At 35.7% G+C, this 21,790-nt stretch overlaps 1 protein-coding gene across 1 annotated transcript in view; it reads right to left on the bottom strand.

Annotated features, from left to right (window-relative positions):
• Positions 1-21,790, bottom strand: part of LOC117421382 (teneurin-3-like) — a 932,247-nt gene that overhangs the window by 555,284 nt on the left and 355,173 nt on the right. The gene's annotated exons all lie outside the window — the stretch shown is intronic.

A 21,790-nucleotide genomic window follows, 5' to 3' on the forward strand; every position in this document is an offset into this window, starting at 1 on the left:
CCAAATGGGAGCCAATGGTCATCAGATTTATTACTTATATAGCACGAGTGATGGAAACACTACTGGAGTTTACAGATTCTCTCAGTGGAGACCATGTAAACATGTCTGCTTTAAGTCCCCTTCTGCAGCACTTGCATAGAGATATTCTGGAAGCGAATGCTGACCAAGACCAAGAAATGGTTAAGCAGCTCAAGTGTAACACATCAGAGGACTTTATAGTCTTGGTATTCAGCTGAAGGAGTGAAACAGTTTGTGAGTGTGTGCTTATTTATGGATTCTCATTTTAGACAGGAGTATCTTGAAAATACGGATGTCACTCTTGCAGCAATTAAGCAGGAAGCTGTGGGTGTGGCCAAAGTGACTTGCATCAGGTGGCTCTAGCCAGGCCCAGTGAGGAAGTGGATCATGGCGTTGAGGATAGCCATGGTGAAAGCAGCACCCACACTTTGTTTGCTTCAAGAAAAAGGAAAAACAAGAAGGGCTTAACCTCACTTTTGAAACAGACAGCCAAGAAGAGAAAACCTGAAGTACTTGCGAGAAACCTGTCTGTCAGAAACAGTTCAGCGTGAGATTCTCAGGTATCTCAGCTTACCTGAAAGTGATATCGAGGTTGATCCACTGAACATTTCCAGATCTTTCCAATTTATCTTGCAAGTATCGGTGTTCGGCAGCCACAAGCGTTCCACCTGAAAGGCTGTTCAGTGGATATTGATGGGTAGTGACCCCGCAACATAATCAATTCTGTGTTGAAACTCTTCAACAGCTGATATTTTTAAATCGCAATATAGAATTTATTTAGACTGGAAAGCATTTTTTGAATGCTTTTGACATTTGAAAAGCTACCAAACAAATACATTTGGTTGTATTATTTTTGCTTTTTTGTAACCAACCATTGTTTCATAAAACTGCTTGTCTTTGAAAACTGTCTAGTTTTATTTCTTCTAAACAGTGACTTGTAGAGGCAGTTGTCATGTTGCTCAAGTATATATATCGCATTAAATTTGAAAAATAATTTAATATAAAGGGGAAAAAAACATAGTTAATATATTTTATTCATTCATCTGATAATCATGATCATTGTGATAATTTACAGCCAATAATAACTGAAAACACACTGTAGAGACTGGGGAGTCTTCAGATATAATTCTAGTTACATAGGGGTGTGCAGTAACACACATTGTTTATTATTAAGGCAATACACATAGCAGACTACTTCCTAAAGTAAAAAGTCTGAAACAACATGCATTCAATATCATATAATTGTCGTCAACGTTAGCCTTTCGTTCTTGAAAATGTCAAACATGATTGCATAATAACAGGTGAGTTTGAAAAATAATTGCCTAATGCTATTGTTATGATCACATTTGCAACAATGTATGTGCTATTAATGGTTCTAAAGTAAAAGTGACACGTATAATTCAATTTGGTATTTTGAATGGATTGTCTGCTTTGTTCCAAGTCTTATTTTACTCTTCATGGTAGGTGATTTATTACTTTTTTTTGCTGGACTAACTTGCCGTGATGTATAGATTATATTCTGTGTTTATGTATCTGACAGTTACTCAGGTTGCATGTGACATTTCGAGACCCGTAGTATCTTTTTTTGTCTTTATTATTATTATTATTATTATTATTATTATTATTATTATTATTATTATTATGATGCTTCCCTTTTCACATTTTAATGTCTTCACATACCAAATTATCCATCATCTGAAGTATGCAACACTGGCAAGTGACAATACAGTGGGGTATTTCTTTATTTATTTGTTCTGCATACTGTTGGTGCACATACATATGTAAACAATACATTTGGTTTGACTCATTCACTTTATTACCTTAAGCAGTCCAAACCCTTTACATCACCACTTTACACTGTATCTGCCTAGTGTGCATACACTGTAGAGACCATAGAGCGGTGTGACAGAAATATAATGAGTTCTGGTTGTAAATCTCCCTTTCAACCTGTGAGGGTACTAAGTAGCGAAAGGGAAAGGCTTTGGACAGGTTGGCCTGATAGTTCATTCCCTGGGTCGGGAAGTCAGTCAGCCTGGAAGAAGGCGAGACTCCGGTCCGGGAACGTATTGACCTGGAAGGTAAACGAGGTAGCAGCTGCAGGCAATAGAGTCAGCTGCAATCGTTTACCAAGGGGTCATGCATAATCGCATAAAAGGGGCCGGAGAATTGTAAATCTTTTCCTTCGCTTGGGTTTCAGAGATACGAGGAGACTGGAAGGACCGGGAGATATCCCCAAAATAAAAATAAAGAGTTTGTGAGTGTTTTGTTGGTATCTTCTGTTTAGTAACTGTCTGTGTTTTTTTTGTTAAATAGCACTAGACGGCTAAACACAATTCCAGAGCTGTCGCCAGGGGCCAGCACAAAGCCGGATCAGCACAGCACTTATTTTTCACCAATAGCACGTAATATATTGTACTTCACCACAAGCACTGAGAGCACTCACTTTGGACCAGTGATCGTGTTTGTCTAATTGTGTGTGTTTTGTACCGTGTTTATTGTTTGCGGGACTGCAACCCTTTTTCATAACTATTTTTTTCTGGCTGGTCATCAGACAACTGGATTTATAATCATAAAACCCTCATTTCACCCGTACTTTGTTGTCTGTTTATTATTGGAATTACTGCATCTGCACTGCACCTGATATACACCTGCTACCAATCTACCACTTTGCCACAAGCGGTCAGAAGTCTCTCTCTTAGGATACAGAAATGTATCTCAATTAACCAGGGTTTCCTGAATTGTACAGGTATCTATATGAACCGACTCCATTCATAAGATCAAATCCAAATGCTAAACTTAACCTGAAAAAATATGTAGGTCGTTACTTAGCTTAAACAAATCTTTATTTTCTTATTTTTCATCTTATCACAGCGTATCATTTCTTTCTTCTGGCTAAAGAAAAGAGTGACTGGTAAGTTGAACCAAGAAATATTTGGATGAAAAATCTGTGTCCTTACTGCTGTGCTGCATAAGATTAAACAGAACAACCTGATTAAATTGGATAGTGCTGCAGTATAATTTATTTATAATACAGATATTAATGTTTAGTTATGCATATTAAAAAGCCTGCAATTCTTTTCAAACCACTTGCTTATCCTTAAAACGTTAAACTGTTAATGACTTTGGATGTTCAGCGATATTTATATGTACTAAACCTCCCAAAAACTTAGAAATAAATAATAATTTTGAGCAGCCTAGTAGGGCTTTCAAAGATTCTTATACTCAAATGATATTTACAAATGCTTCTACCTGTCACTAATTGCTGCATTAGACAATTTGGAATCCTTATGTATATTGTGAGTATTAAAACCAAACAAATAATGGGCTAGCCCTATCTACTTTAAAGCTATAGTACTGTAGGTAGCCAAGAAAAAAAGTATATATATATATATATATATATATATATATATATATATACACACACACATACCGGATTCTCCCAAGTTACAGAGATTATGTAAAGCCATTTATTTTAGTGGAACAAAAATTTCACGTGTTTATATATTATTTCAAATGTAGCAGTTTTTATTCTCGCGTTTTTCACCTACAAATCTGTTTTTTCATGATGTACTTTTGCACTGCATACTGTAGCTTTAGTTTAATTAGTGCTTTGTCAAATATTTGAAATGACAAAACAGTGGACATACTGCAGCAACTTTGAGTTGTGTTTAGGGCAGCAGTGTGGAGTAGTGGTTAGGACTCTGAACTCTTGACCGGAGGGTTGTGGGTTCAATCCCAGGTGGGGGACACTGCTGCTGTACCCTTGAGCAAGGTACTTTGCCTAGATTGCTCCAGTAAAAACCCAACTGTATAAATGGGTAATTGTATGTAAAAATAATGTGATATTTTGTAACAACTGTAAGTCGCCCTAGATAAGGGCATCTGCTAAGAAATAAATAATTCTAATAATTTCATCAGTCATCAAATATGTTAACTGCACTTGATTCTTTAGTGTGCTCTACCTTTTGAATTTTAAGCAAGCCTAATTCTACAAGTAATCTAGCTACCTAATGTTAATAATGCCTGTAATTTCAACCTTGCCTGAGTCAACCCCCCCTCTTTTCTTACTGCTTTTACATAAAGTTTTGACTGAATCCTTGAATATATCAAAGCTATTTCTGAATTGCAGCTTTTTAGAAATGATCTAACATGCATGAAGATTTTGAAGGGTTTTCTTTCATGGCTTTATAATCACTAAATCTTCAAAGAGGAATAATAAATCCCCGTAACTTACACATTTGCATTTTAGTGCAAGAAATGACTGATTTTTTTTTTTATAGGATGACACTTTTCCTAATAATGACTTTAAAGCTCCATTAATAAGGATAATGTATTTCTCAGCATAAATAACATGAGTTTAACAACATGAAGAATGCTTCACAAGACAGGTTATACAATTGGTCATATAACAGTGGCCCTGTTTACAATGTAAACAGAAAATGGCTCTTATGCTGATGTCATACCTTTTTCAGATAAAAGTTTTTCGATTTTACCCAGCACGATTTACAACAAACTTATCAGTGTAGTGCTGATGGTGTCATTCTATTTTAATTGAGATGGGACTATGCTAAAATGGTGAAGTTTATTACATGTTGAAATTAATAAATTTGGGAAATGTGGTATAGTAAACTAAATATAAAGATGTACTGTTAACTATATAGCAAAACAGCACAGCACAGTCTCTTAAACATATTGTGTAATATTAATGAGTCGGTTAAATGTAGTGCTGTGTGTATGTGCTGTATATTTAGCACACTGTTTTTTGTAAATATTGTTGTCTCTGCAGCTACAGCAATACAGCAACATATATCTATCTATCTATATACAGTATATATATATATATATATATATATATATATATATATATATATATATATATATATATATATATATATACACAGTGCCTTGCGAAAGTATTCGGCCCCCTTGAACTTTGCGACCTTTTGCCACATTTCAGGCTTCAAACATAAAGATATGAAACTGTAATTTTTTGTGAAGAATCAACAACAAGTGGGACACAATCATGAAGTGGAACGAAATTTATTGGATATTTCAAACTTTTTTAACAAATAAAAAACTGAAAAATTGGGCGTGCAAAATTATTCAGCCCCCTTAAGTTAATACTTTGTAGCGCCACCTTTTGCTGCGATTACAGCTGTAAGTCGCTTGGGGTATGTCTCTATCAGTTTTGCACATCGAGAGACTGAAATTTTTGCCCATTCCTCCTTGCAAAACAGCTCAAGCTCAGTGAGGTTGGATGGAGAGCATTTGTGAACAGCAGTTTTCAGTTCTTTCCACAGATTCTCGATTGGATTCAGGTCTGGACTTTGACTTGGCCATTCTAACACCTGGATATGTTTATTTGTGAACCATTCCATTGTAGATTTTGCTTTATGTTTTGGATCATTGTCTTGTTGGAAGACAAATCTCCGTCCCAGTCTCAGGTCTTTTGCAGACTCCATCAGGTTTTCTTCCAGAATGGTCCTGTATTTGGCTCCATCCATCTTCCCATCAATTTTAACCATCTTCCCTGTCCCTGCTGAAGAAAAGCAGGCCCAAACCATGATGCTGCCACCACCATGTTTGACAGTGGGGATGGTGTGTTCAGGGTGATGAGCTGTGTTGCTTTTACGCCAAACATAACGTTTTGCATTGTTGCCAAAAAGTTCGATTTTGGTTTCATCTGACCAGAGCACCTTCTTCCACATGTTTGGTGTGTCTCCCAGATGGCTTGTGGCAAACTGTAAACGACACTTTTTATGGATATCTTTAAGAAATGGCTTTCTTCTTGCCACTCTTCCATAAAGGCCAGATTTGTGCAGTATACGACTGATTGTTGTCCTATGGACAGAGTCTCCCACCTCAGCTGTAGATCTCTGCAGTTCATCCAGAGTGATCATGGGCCTCTTGGCTGCATCTCTGATCAGTCTTCTCCTTGTATGAGCTGAAAGTTTAGAGGGACGGCCAGGTCTTGGTAGATTTGCAGTGGTCTGATACTCCTTCCATTTCAATATTATCGCTTGCACAGTGCTCCTTGGGATGTTTAAAGCTTGGGAAATCTTTTTGTATCCAAATCCGGCTTTAAACTTCTCCACAACAGTATCTCGGACCTGCCTGGTGTGTTCCTTGTTCTTCATGATGCTCTCTGCGCTTTAAACGGACCTCTGAGACTATCACAGTGCAGGTGCATTTATACGGAGACTTGATTACACACAGGTGGATTCTATTTATCATCATTAGTCATTTAGGTCAACATTGGATCATTCAGAGATCCTCACTGAACTTCTGGAGAGAGTTTGCTGCACTGAAAGTAAAGGGGCTGAATAATTTTGCACGCCCAATTTTTCAGTTTTTTATTTGTTAAAAAAGTTTGAAATATCCAATAAATTTCGTTCCACTTCATGATTGTGTCCCACTTGTTGTTGATTCTTCACAAAAAATTACAGTTTCATATCTTTATGTTTGAAGCCTGAAATGTGGCAAAAGGTCGCAAAGTTCAAGGGGGCCGAATACTTTCGCAAGGCACTGTATATATATATATATATATATATATATAAGGACTGTTCCGATTAACAGATTAATTGGACCGATTAATCTATATATATATATATATATATATATATATATATATATATATATATATATATATATATTGTATATATATATATAAAATAAAATCAACCAATAGAAGATCTGCATTTTCTCTGTGGCAGTCCAATCATAAGTGAGCGGAGGCAGGACATAAACAGTTGAATATATTGGGTGCGTTCACAAAGATCATTCTCAAAATATCGTTGAAGGTATTCTCTGTTTCAGTTGACGGTCTTTGGAGTTTAACCAATAGTAAAGTTAAACATGTGCCCTGATTTCGCAGCTGTCCAATCATTAGTGAGCAAAAGCGGGACGTAAATATGCTAGGGTAAACGGTGTACACACATCTCACTATGGGCAGAAGCTGGTAAGGGCGTGGCACCGATACAGCAGATCTGTCACAGCAAAACTGTGTATGAGTCATTTTTAAAGGCTTGTGATTTGTTAATATAGATCAAAACCTTGGCTTGTATAAAAGAGGATGTATTGGACTTAACAATATATATATAAAATATATATATATATATATATAAAGATATCAGTGCTGCATTCTTTTGTAAAAGCCACAATAGCAACATTTAATATTATTGGTTTGATACATAGATGTCACTGAAACAGTAAATGAACTGTATATGCTGTCGCAATGCTCCCTCGGTCTGGAATAAAGAAGGTTCTTTCACCAAGAACAAGTAGAAGAATTGTGAGGAAGGTTAATAACAGTCCGAGATTGACTGCCAAAGATATTCAAAGTGAATTGGCTGCAAGTGAGACTGGGGTTTCCATTTCAACCACAGGTCTAGTATTGCATGGTGAAGGTCTCAATAGTCGCAGGCCAAGGAAAAAGCCACTCTTAGGAAAATGTCACAAGGACAATCACTTAAAGTTTGCAAAACGGCATTTGAATGATGTATATGAGTTCTGGTCAAAGGTTTTGTGGAGTGATGAAACAAAAATCGAGCTATTTGGTCATGTTGGTAGTCGTTACGTTTGAAGAAAGTCTGGTGAGACGTACAAAGAAAAGAACATACCTACTGTCAAGCATGCAGGTGATAATATCCTTCTATAGGGCTGTTTTTCCTCTAATGGCACATGAAATTTAGTTCCAGTACATGGTAAAATGGATTCCATTGCATATCAAAAGATATTGGCCAATCACCTGAAACCCTCCACTACAAAACTTGGTTTAAAGTGCAACTGGACGTTCCAACACGACAACGATCCAAAGCACACATCAAAATCTACTTCAGAATGGTTAAAGAAGAATAAAATCAAGGTTCTGGAATGGCCTAGTCAAAGTCCCGATCTAAATCTGAACTAGCTATTAATTTCATTTTCCTTGTCAGGGTATGAATACTTTTGAATAAGCATTTTTGGAGTTTTGCAAAAAAAATTGCTGAAATAAGTAATTCTAGACATCTATTTCTTGTAACTTTTTTCCCTCATTCTCAAAAACAAAACTTTTGCTACAGAATATTTATCCTATCATTATTTGTTTTCGAGAAATCTCTAGAAATTATACATTTCCATCGGGGTATGTAAACTTTTGACTACAACTATATATATATATATATATATATTATATATATATATATATATATATATATATATATATATATATATATATACACACACACAGACACACACACAAGGCATGTTAGCATGAATGTCAAATATATTGGATACTGTGTAGCAACGGGATACACACACACACATTATATATATATATATATATATATATATATATATATATATATATATATATATATATATATATATATATATATATATTACTGTATATTGTAGTGTAGTTTTAATTAGTACCATGCAGAATTGATTATATACCTTGTTATCTAAAACTTGCCAACAAATATTTGTCTAATTATCAAAAAGACTTCTTGACAGCTGCTTCAAATTGTCAAGTGAAATGATCTTCTCTGCGCATTCAACATACAGTATGTCCCTTCACAGTTCCCAAGCTGATTGCGGTTAATTATTATATTAATCTCTAATATAATAAAAAATGCATAGGTTGCGACTTCATAAAGCTCATTTTTATTCATGTTCTATGGTTTAAAAATAAGTCAGTATAACAAATGAACAATTTCAAACACTAATGCTAACTAATTATTTTCTTTTTTAAAACTAGCAGAATTAAACCACACTATGTGCTCTTCATACTGTATGGTGCAGCCCTTCTTTTTACATATCGCACAATCCATGCCTGTTAAATATATAATGCTACTAATAATTAAATGTTGAAATTATGTGGAATACCTTTTTTCTAAATAGTATCAAACAACAACGCTTAGGAAGAAAGAAATATAACAGGACATAATGGGCCCTGTTTTCAGTGTGTTTACTCCAGTTTTAAATTAACTCCTATTTTTTGAAAGAGTTAAAATGCATTTTAATTTTACAAAACTAGAATCAAGCAATCAAGTAATTTAATCTCTTAAGCACTCTCAGACTGTTTGTTTCTCATTTTGTAACATTAACATGAATTTTTCTCCTTTAAAAAAAATAGGAGTTAATGAAAGAATGGAGGCTTTGATATAGTTTTAGGACACGTAATAAATACAAAATACTTGAATTTACACTACAAATTAATGTGTTTAAATGGTCTATCATATTTGCATAATCAGATCCACTGTGAATTGTATCGATGCTACTAGCCCTGTGAGTGTCTGCACTATCTGAGCTGCCCTGTGACGTTGGATTAGTCATACCGTCTCTGTCACTGCTGACAATCACTCATCTGCTTGCAAGGGGTAGAGTAAAAATGTGCCTTTTAAATGTATCCCGCGTATTCTTAGTGAAGTTTCAACACACACTAATCATTTTATATATATATATATATATAAAGCATTTGAAATACTGTTCTTCCTCCAAATTTCTTATATCGAGATCGAAGTTACGATTTAAGATGTCATGGACTGCAAGACTCCTCGATATGACTGCTGGCAAATTCAGCCCTTTTGTTAATAATGACACATCTGATTTAACTTTTGATTTATCTGTATTTTTGTTGTTTTCAATTCCTAATTCTGCACAAAAAGCAAATGGCTGCTTCCCCTTACCACTGTTTGGAGCCTCCACGCTAACAATCACACCAGCACTTATTATTGCCATTGTCTCAGAACACAGAATCAATTGAACCTGAACGTGACTTAATCCAACCCATATATCTCATATAACCACACAGGATAGAAATGTAATTCAAAGAGGCATGTCTTACTGACTCATAGCACTAACCAATAATGTACTTTTTTGTCGACTGGTATGTGGTTACGGCTTCAAAATACTACCTCAGAATATTAAAATTACTTTTTATGTGCAGAGATAGGGTTTACAGGCAGGGATAGGGTTACATTCTGTCCCTGCCAATCCTCAACACATTGCTTCCAGGCAGAGATGCCACTATATATATATATATATATATATATATATATATATATATATATATATATATATATATATATATATATATAGTGGCATCTCTGCCTGGAAGCAATGTGTTGAGGATTATTTCACATTATACAGATATATATATATATGCTATTTAAGTGTATCATATAAGTGCTATTTAAATGCATCATATAATTGGTATATGGCACTTGGTTTATGCCTGTGTCAAAGGTTTGTTTTTTTCTCATTTATTTATTACAGCCTTAGATTTGTTAAAAGCAGGTGTTATTCCCATTTTCGTATAATCAGAGTGGAAGGTATATTTACTCCAGAAGTGTGTTTTTGCTTGAATGCTCCAAATATCTAAGCTTCATGTACAGTATGGTCATGGTAATGTTGCTGTAAACCTTATACGATTATGTGTTTTGTCTGACACCATTTTATGGAACATTATTGTGCAGTAATAGTCACGGCAACACTTAATATTCATGATTGTGAACTATAGCAGCAGTGTGGAGTAGTGGTTAGGGCTCTGGACTCTGGACCGGAGGGTTGTGGGTTCAATCCCCAGTGGGGGACACTGCTGTTGTACCCTTGAGCAAGGTACTTTACCTAGATTGCTCCAGTAAAAACCCAACTGTATAAATGGGTAATTGTATGTAAAATAATGTGATATCTGTATAATGTGAAATAATGTATAATGTGATATCTTGTAACAATTGTAAGTCGCCCTGGATAAGGGCGTCTGCTAAGAAATAAATAATAATAATAATATAGATTAAACACAAAAAATAAAATGAGAGATATCTTTAGGATTCTTTTTATAATACACACACTTAACATGTTTCAATGGACTTTATACCTTTTGCAGTTTCCTCTGTAGTGTTTAATTTCTAATTGACACATAAAAAGATATGTTAATTGTAGACGCTTCCATAAGAAATTAGTCACATTCCCCTTGGAATAACACCTTTTATTAACCTGTCTATTAATATGTATTACAATGTTTAGAGTCCTCATTTTGCACTGATCATCAATTTGTCCAGCTCTTTGAAACACTCTATGTGGTGAACACAATAACTGGCTTAATTTTGTCTTTATGATGTGATTATGAGTTGAGAAGAATCACTGAACGTACATACAGGTATGTGTGCTTACTGGTTCTTCTTTCTATCCATCAATATATTGTATATAGCAGTACATATATTATTATTATTATTTATTTCTTAGCAGACACCCTTATCCAGGGCGACTTACAATTGTTACAAGATATCACATTATACATTATACAGATATCACATTATTTTTACATACAATTACTCATTTATCAGTTGGGTTTTTACTGGAGCAATCTAGGTAAAGTACCTTGCTCAAGGGTACAACAGCACTGTCCCCCACTGGGGATTGAACCCACAACCCTCTGGTCAAGAGTCCAGAGCCCTAACCACTGCTCCACACTGCTGCCCCTGAAACACCCCTCTATTAAAACATAGTTATAGTGAGAGAGTTTCATTTATACACAATGTTATTTCAGCCAAAGAGCTCCTTTGTCACTTTCTTTAAATACAGATTTTTGTACTGAAAAACAAAGTGTGTACTATTATTTCATTTGCACTATCAATTACAAGATAGAACACAGTTGACAACAAAGAGTTTCCGTGGGAGATAGAGTTCTCTGGTCTATGACTTTTCTTAATGGTAAATTCAATTAAAATAATAGCTACTTCTTTATTTTCCAAGACACGCACTTTTGCTCTGCTTCCCAGAAAAAATAAAAAAAAATCGCTGGTTTTATTATGACTCACATGTGTTCAGTGTCGACTATATTACTTAATGTGACACCATGTAAAAGAATGTAGGAATGTGGAAGTGTTGCATTAATAATACTAATAATAATAATAATAATAATAATAATAATAATCATAATAATAATCTTTTTGATATAGCACATTTCACATGAATACAAACATTGAGATATAGTAAGAGAATGCAAGAAAAGCAAAAAAACAAAAAACAGGTCAGAGAATAAAAGGAACATAATTTTAGCATAAAATGCTACATTATAATACTGCGTTTTATAATCTTGTTTTAAAAGTACTGATAATTGGTGCTTCCCTTACAGAGCTAGGCAGATCATTCCAGTTTTGGGGACCTATAACTGAATGCTGCAGCATTTTGTATAAGTTGCAGTTGAGATATAGCATGGCTATGAGAACCAGAGAACAGGGCATTACAGTAATCAATTCTAGAAGATACAATCACATGCATCAATCTCTCAGTATCTGAGTGGGAAAGAATACTTCACGATTTGGCTATATTTCTTCGATGATAAAAATACATTTTAGCAATATTCCTGATGTGTGTCTGAAAAGAAAGATTTGGGTCGAAGATCAGCCAAATTCCCCATTTCATCAGCAAGTTCACAAGAGAAGCCACCAACAAGTAAATCGGACACATTACTTTGTTGCATCTGATATCACAGAATCACCACTTCTGTTTTATCTGAGTTTGCATTACAAGACAGGTACTCAAAATATTTACAGCCGAGGTGTCACCCTGTTTCAGGGATACATATAGATGTGTATCATCAGCATAACAATGACAATTAACCCTATAGCTACGCATAATATTGCCCAGAGGCAGTATACACAAAGAAAACAGAGTTGGGCCAAGAATTGAGCCCTGTGGGACCCTGCATCTAACCTTCGACAAAAAAGAGGTCTCCTCCTCTATTGCGACCTGTTTGAGAAACCAAGACAGAACACAACCAGACAGTCCTTCCTGATTTTCAAGGTGATCAATTAAAACAGAGTGATCAATAGTGGCAAACACAGTACTTAAATCTAATAAGAACCGAAGGTGTGCCCGTGTCAGAGGAGAACAACACATCATTAACCTCTCTAATAAGAACCGAAGGTGTGCCCGTGTCAGAGGAGAACAACACATCATTAACCTAAGGTGACCAGATTTTTAGGTTCTTAAACTGGTACAGTATGGAAATATTGTGAATAACTTCCAAGCTATAGGGAAGCTCTAGGTTTTTTAATTTTTGACTTTGGAAAGTGAATGCAAAGTATTGGAAGTGAATGCAGAGACTTATGGTGATATTTAGAGTGAAATATTTTACTTCTTTTTGTGAATAAATGATCTTATTGTCTTTGTAATTTTCATTTCTACACAACAAGTATAGTTATTACATCGGGCAGCAGTTTGGAGTAGTGGCTAGGGCTCTGGACTCTTGACCGGAGGGTTGTGGGTTCAATCCCAGGTGGGGGACACTGCTGCTGTACCCTTGAGCAAGGTACTTTACCTAGATTGCTCCAGTAAAAACCCAACTGTATAAATGAGTAATTGTATGTAAAAATAATGTGTAAAAAAATAGGTAATTGTATGTAAAAATAATGTGATATCTTGTAACAATTGTAAGTCGCCCTGGATAAGGGCTTCTGCTAAGAAATAAATAATAATAATAATACATTACACAGTAGTAATTCAATGATATAAAATCCCAAGATTCTATTTTATTGTTGATTACTGCTGCAAATCTAAGCCCTTTTCTGCCTAAGAAACTGCATCTTCTGTCTTTGATTTCCACTTTTCATCTTGCTCTATCTCTATCTCTATGCTATCCTCTAGTGTCCAATCTGCAAACCAGGCCCTTCCTGCATGAAAACATTACATACCTCAATATTTCTATTTATTAAATGGTTACTTCATAAAATCTATTTTTTTCCCCAAAATATTTAATTTCTTATCAATTAATATGACATGGTATTTTTTTTTCTAGTGCAGTTTCTGCTTGCATCATTAGTGTGTCGTGATTAATAGATACTAGGATTTTGTCAGCCACTTTCTACTATTAAACTATTACTTAGGTGATGACATGTGTTAAATATCTTTTGACTGTGTACAATAAATAAAGCCCGCTAATTAGCTTTTCTGAGTTTTGCTTAGAAGCTGCCCTGATTGCAGAAACAGGAATTTATTTCTGAAGCAGTTATTAAGTATGGTAGATAGTAATCCACATAGGCAAACCCTTTAAGTTTCTCTGAAAAGTTGTATTTCCAAATTCCCCCTTTAACATGCTGTAAGCATGACAGGGGTCACTTAAAACGGAAAGGAACCTGTTAAAAGCTTGTTAATTGCACTATAACATTTCCAGCCTATTCCGTTTTTTGGTACCAATCAATAATCATGAGAAAGAGTCTTCTGACAATCGTAAAATAACTACGCATTTTACAAAGGTTAATTTCTTTGCTGATCTTGGCTGTTTATTTTTTTGAGTCAACAGTAAATAGACTGAGACATGGATCAAGGTGTAATACGATTCAATCGTACTCCTTTTCTGATCAAATGAAACGTTGTCACTTCTTTACTTAGGAAAGCAATACTATTTAATATTTTGTAATATAAGCATATGCATTAGCCTGTGTAAAATGCACAGAGAAGTTTTCAGATTGTCAGGAGACGCTTTCTCATTATCATTGATTGGTACTAAAAATCGTATCATTGATTTGTACTGAAAAACTGCATAGACAAGGCAGGAAATGTCATCATACAATTAACACGTTTTTAACAGATTCTTTTCTGTTTTAAGTGGTACAAGTGAAAAATGTGAAAATAACTACATTATTTTGTATCATTCACTAACATAGTTAGTGGTGAACTGAAAGTGAATCTAGACTTATTTCAATAGAAAATACTTGTCATATTTTACAGACCCTCTTATTGTTGTAATGGGCTACTTTGATGCACAAATGTGTTCAAACCACGACAAGCTTCAGTGCACTGTGTTGTAAACATGACACGGTGATGTGACATGACAGCATTGATTTCCGAAATTGTCGCCTTTTGCTTAGGGTGACCAGACGTCTCGATAACATCGGGATCATCCCGATATTAGGGGCTTTGTTCCACGTCCCGATCGAGGTTCTGTTGGGATGCCATTTGTCCCAATTTTTAGAGTAAATGTTGAAAATCCAGGCGTAAAATGTGAATTTTTTCTTTTCTCGTTAGGAAATTTCGTATATGTGGCTGCTGTACTGTCTCAAGGTGCAACATCATACTCTACTGGTTTAGGGCGTGTTTGAGTGAGTTGTTTGCATTGCATCTATGCGGCTATCCAATCACGTTAACCTGCAGTCATATGATGCAGTATACGTCATGTGTTTTTCTTGGTGCATGCGCCTGTGCGTCCGGTTTTGCTGGTGAAGTGTCATGATGGCTGTTGTTGTTGGCAGGCCTGCTAATAAAAAGCAAAAAAGATTGGTGTGCCTCCAATGGGGAATAAAATGGATTCAATCATATGCCCATGGTCAAGTCATCCAATTAGGATTAGGGTTATAATTAGGATTTCACTGACATTTCGCTGACCTGTTTAAACATTAAATACACCTAATATTTCAGAGCACTATAAAAGCCTAAAAATAGTGGTACTTGCTTCCTTACTAAAATAGAGTGCTACCATTTGTTAAAAGGCAAGCATGCAACATCTCCCAACAGATATTGCTGACAATCTCTGTCTGGTGTGGATTTGCCTATACATTGAGACTGCACGTTTGCATCCACTGAATTGGTTGGAAGTGTAAGGCAAAGCTTTGCCAAGTTATACAGATGTGGAAATAAATCAGAAACAGTTTCTGCTTGGATCATTAGTGTGTCGTGATTAATAGATACTAGGATTTTGTCAGACACTTTCTACTATTAAACTATTACTTAGGTGATGACATGTGTTAAATATCTTTTGACTGTGTACAATAAATAAAGCCCGCTAATTAGCTTTTCTGAGTTTTGCTTAGAAGCTGCCCTGATTGCAGAAACAGGAATTTATTTCTGAAGCAGTTATTAAGTATGGTAGATAGTAATCCACATAGGCTTTAAGTTTCTCTGAAAAGTTGTATTTCCAAATTCCCCCTTTAAAATGCAGGCGTAAAATGTGAATTTTTTCTTTTCTCGTTAGGAAATTTCGTATATGTGGCTGCTGTACTGTCTCAAGGTGCAACATCATACTCTACTGGTTTAGGGCGTGTTTGAGTGAGTTGTTTGCATTGCATCTATGCGGCTATCCAATCACGTTAACCTGCAGTCGTATGATGCAGTATGCGTCATGTGTTTTTCTTGGTGCATGCGCCTGTGCGTCCGGTTTTGCTGAAATATACTTTGCTTGTTTTGCTTTGTCATGCATTTTTGGTATTTTACGTCTAATACTGAAAACTAGACTTTAGCAACCTAAATCAAAACAATGCAGCACTGACTTTGTCCCACCTGCTGCGTACAGTACAGCAGGTCACAGGAAAGCCAGTACAGACGCACTTATAGGCTGATTAAAACATTGTTATCATCTGAACAGTAAACAAGAAAGTTAACCGCTTTGGTAGTATTTTTTTTTAAATTACATTTAAGTGCGATGCACACTGGAAGGCGAAGGAATAAAAAAAGCCTGTCTACAGAAGAAAGATACGTAGTTTGTGTCGCTTGTGTTGTGCAGTAGTTCATGAGGTTTCTTTCCTTCCCTCACCAACTGAAAGTGTCCCGATTTTTCACTCTTGCTATCAGGTCACCCTACTATAGCAACACATGAAGCAAAGTTGTTTGCACACAGACATACAAATATCATGGATGAAGAGAATAGTTCCTACACGATACAAATGGTACCAGTATGAGCCGTTATTGTTAGACTACAGTAGTCTAACCTCTTCACGCAGCGAAAGTGATGATTCAGATGAGGATAGCCGCCAGTTAGTTTTAGCAACAGTCAGTGGATAAACCCACCCACAATTCTCTGTGATTGGTTGCAAATATGAATGTTGCTGTTCAGTAATTCTCCAGATTTGCACGGTGCTGTACAGCCTCTTTTTAATGCTACTGGTCATTCTACCTTCCCTTTAGTAACATCAAGTGTAATTGTACTGTAAAAAGTTAGACATGGTAGTAACACAGCAGCCTGCATGAAAATGCAGTATTCTGTTACCAGCATGATGATGGTCTGGGAAATGAGTGTCCCAAGAAAGGTTCTGGGGACACTGGGACCAGTGTTCCAAAAGTGGTACTGTCCCGTCCAAAACGGGACGCCTGGTCACCTTACATTAACCACTCTAATAAGTGCTGTCTCTGTGCTATTATAAGGCTGAAACCCAGACTGAAATTTCTCATATGTTATGAAGTGCAAGAAATTTTTAAAGTTGACAATACCTAATAAAAGGGAGCTATTAACAATATGTAATGCCGTGGTATTTATTTTGGAGAATACTTCTTTAGAAGTAATAGAAAAATCCTGCACACTGCATTATGAAACTCACTTTATTGTTTAAAAGAAATAAAACAGAAAAGAGCTTACGCTTCGGTCGTCAGACCTTCTTTAAAAAGTGGAGTAGGGATAGGATCTAACACATATGTAGTGGATCACTACATCTGGAGTATGACCATGAATATGGGTAGGGCCAATAACATGTTGAGTGAAACCAAGTGACAAGCAATATCATAAAATCCCAAGGGGATCTCGTTCTACATCAACATGCACATTAAAATTACCTAACACCACAATCTTATGAAGTGTCGATGAAAGTGCCCCAAATTCAGATAAAAAAGACAATTAACTTTTGGAGGGCGATACATAACTGCAACCTGAATAGGAATTTGGCTACAAACCACATATGCAAAAATTTCGAATGATGAATAACCGTCCATATTCTCATTCTTAAGAGCAAACTCCTGACCGAAAATGGCAGCAATACCACTGCCTCATCCTCTAGGACGCGCTTTATTATAAAAAGAGAACCCGTTCAGAGAAGCCTCTACTAGCGGGGCATTTTCATCCTGTTTCAACCATGTCTCAACCAAAGTTAAAGTATCTAAATTCGATTCCAAGATGAATTTGTTTATTAAGACAGATTTATTACCCAGAGATCTTGTATTTAATAAAGCTAGACGAATAGTTGTCGATAGAGTGCTACTTAAATTGTCACATATTCTCAGAATATGAACACTGGGAAGCAGCTGGAAATAGACAGCGGGGGGACAGACACTGCTTGAATAGAACCATTCAATTGTGAGGATAGATCATATGGCTCAAATTTGTGAATAACTTCTCTTAGTCAAAGATTTTTAATATAATTCTTTATGTTTTCCGCCAATCTAATCAAACACCTCCTATTTGGGTGCAGACCACCTTTCCTAAAGAACCCAGGTCTCTCCCAAAAACTATCCCAGTTATCGATGAATCCCAGATTCTCAGAGGCACACCAATCTGCTAGCCAGTTACTGAGAGAAAGCAGTCTACTAAAAGCTTCACAGGGGGACCTGACACAATAATATTCTTGCCTAATTGTTTTAATTTATGACAAAGTAATTTTAAAATGGATCTTGAGTGTCTCAGATTCTCTGAGTCTAATGTCATTAGTACCTACATGGACAATTACACTGGACGCTTGTTTATCGTTTTCAACAACATTTTCCATGTGGGTAGAAATATCAAGAACCTGGGAAACATTCTTTAGAAATTTTCTGATTGCACTTAAATACAGTGCTAACATTTTCTAACAACAGAGATGAAGGTACCCTGGTCTAACGTTTTCTTAACTGAGATATGTATATATATATATATATTATATATATATATATATATATATATATATATATATATATATATATATATATATATATATATATATATAATTTTAAATACCAATAAAAATCAAATACACTTTTACCATAATGTATACACATTTTTGTAGAAGAAAATGTGAAGCCTACAAAGTGATGGCAATACATATCGGGCAATATTTACTGGATTTATTTTTAGGAAAAAATCATGACTATTCAAAGGGTTAACGCTTTGCGGACGGTCCGACATCACAAAAAAACCTGTGTTGGCTCTGAGCGGGAAAAGCCGACATGGGGTGTTCCCCAATAGTCTCTGATCGGAAAGAAGGCGGAACCAGCCAAAAATTATTTGAACAGAGAAGCGCAGGCAGGACTTGGAGAGAGCATCATGGCAGAGAGCAGATGACAGAGAAAGACATGGCAGCCTGAAGAACTTGCAGAGATGATGGAGGAAGAAGTCAGTGACTATGAAAGTAGTTTAGATGAAGATTTCGAAGAATCCAGTGAAGAAGAAATTCAAAGTGACGAGACAGAGGACGAAAACGCAGAAAGCGATCACGGCAAGCCAGACATGGAGGGGGGGTGGAGACATGCACCTGTAAGCGTAGATGGTTTTGTGATAGATAGTGAATAATAATGAATAAACTTGTTTTTGGTTGAAAAATGTGGTATAATTTTCTTTCCTCAAAGTATCACTTTGATTATAATGTGATTTGAAACATGTTTTATGTAAATAAAGTCACTTTAATTCAATTTGAACAGCACATGGTCTAAAGTGTTATTTTGTTCCCCAAAATTAAAAAAGACCTGACCAGCTCAACAGGGTGAAAATAACTGCACTGCAAAGGGTTAAGGAACTGTCAATCTTTTATCTGAATTGTGCCATTCATTCTGATCTCAAACTCAGGTAGAACCAGGGGGGGTTATAAATGTATCAAGCAGCAGATGGGCTGATTGCTATACTGCAAAAGAAAGCTGATAGATGAAAAGAGGACTTACGATAACCTTACAACTTGTAAGCATTGCTTATTTCTGAACCAGATGATTAGGATGACTGCAGATCCAGATCATGTTTGATCTGTGATAACTGAATTTGATGTTTTGCCAATGCCCTCCACTTTAAGTATGTAAACGCAAATAGCAGTACAAGGTCACGACCATATCAGATACTGTGTCTGATTAAATTTTAACCAGTTTAAACATGTCTAAGGCCTTTTGAGAACTTAAAACTACAACATTCAGCACTAGCTGAAAATGTTAAATGGATGAAGATTGGACTCATTTACAGTACCTCAGTGTTCATCTAAAAAAACAATTAGCTAGCTCTTCTGTAGATTAAATGCATGTATGTGCATTTCACTTGATTAACTAAATGATTGATTCTAAAAGGTGTAAACAGTGAAGTAATTAGTCTTTACATTTATACATGATTTCATTTTCTTTTCATTTTGCAAAAGGGAAAACCTTTTAACTCCCCATAGACTATTTAAATCCCCAAATTAGAATGCCAGTGCACTCTAATGATGCTTTAAGACTATCGCGATTTCACGGGCTGCGTGGAAATCGTAAAATTATCCCAATAACGCGATTTTTACAATATTTCATAATTATTTGTATTTCATACAACAATAAAGAAAATCACGTTAATGAAACTGTACAGCTCTGCTATGTGCCTGCGTCTGATATTCGCAATGCTCACAGTGCTGTGCAGTGATTATGTCAAGTCACTATATGCAATCTAAGCAGGAAATTAAAATACTACACACTGTAAACAAGAAAATGGATGTCTCTAAAAAGGCAAAAAATGTGTCTGAGACAGATCATGTAAAGCAGTATCCAGCAGAAGTTTTACACAGCAATGGAGGTAAGCTCTTGTTCTGTATGTCCTGCAACTTTACTGTAGACCACTACCGAAACTCGTCTATCGACAGGCTTTTAGATTCACCGAAAAGAGAAAGGCGGAAATCCAGAACAGTACTGTGACTGTTTTACTTGCAAAGAAACAAAAAACGGTTACTTCCATATTCCAAAAGTCCACTTATTAAATTTTGACCTGACAGAGGCATTTGTTTGCGCAAATATTCCTTTTGAAAAATTGGACAACCAAAAGTTAAGGAAATTCTTCAGACACAGTGTAGCAAAAGGAGGAGCGATTCCTTCATCAGCCCAGCTGAGACATGAATACTTACCTAAAGTTGCCGAGTATCACAACCAGGAGATTATGGAATTGGTAAAACAGTCTGGTAGCTTGTCAGTGGTCACACTAAAGAGTCGACAGATGCACAAGATCAGTATGGGTTACACATTGTATTTGTTTTGCAAGACCTAAATGGTGAACATGCACCTGACGTACTAGAACTGAAAGCTGTCCTTGCAGATGCACTTTACCTACAGGCTGTTAATTACAACACTGTTTCACAACCTATTGTAAAGTGCTTGAATAACTTTGATGTTAATTTTGATGTCAGTGCATTTATCTGTATATTTGCTGTTTTAAAAAAATAATAATCTGTACACAAACTATTTTATATTTCCATGCAAATACGATAATTTACCTGTGACAATGTCGTAAATTTAAAAAAAAAAATTCTGTGATTTTCACAGGGCCTTATTTAAGACTGCAGTCGCTTTTATGGCACAGTTACAGCTAACCATCAAAATCAAAGCCAATTAAAGTATTATTCTATAAATATTCGAAAGAATATAACACATTTTTTTCTTCAGTTGTAAATGTTACACAAATCCAGTTTAAAAATAAAAACAGAGCATTATCAAATGGATAATCACAAATTAATTTTGGGGTACAGTATTTTACAAAGTAATGACAGCTGTCTTCTTTACAGTACAGGATTGAGCTATGGACGTCAATGAGCACCTTGATTTTATTGTCTGTCATTCTTGACATAATCTGTTTGTTTTGTGTTCAGTGGTGTCTGGCACCTCAGTGCACATCTGAAACTGGAGCATATTAAACAAAACGTTAGAGTACGGATGTAACCCTGGTTCCCTGAAAGAGAAGATGACCAACAACCAATCTTTTGGGATATGCCTGCCACAGGTCAGGTATTCACTGAGCATTTTACATCAAAGCTGCCAATAGGCCCCTCCGTGGAGTACCCATCCGTAACCCATCCATTCCCTTTCAATTCGAAGACGACCAACAACCATACTTTTG

The sequence above is a fragment of the Acipenser ruthenus genome, chromosome 1 (assembly GCF_902713425.1).
Source record: "Acipenser ruthenus chromosome 1, fAciRut3.2 maternal haplotype, whole genome shotgun sequence".
Taxonomy (NCBI): Eukaryota; Metazoa; Chordata; class Actinopteri; order Acipenseriformes; family Acipenseridae; genus Acipenser; species Acipenser ruthenus.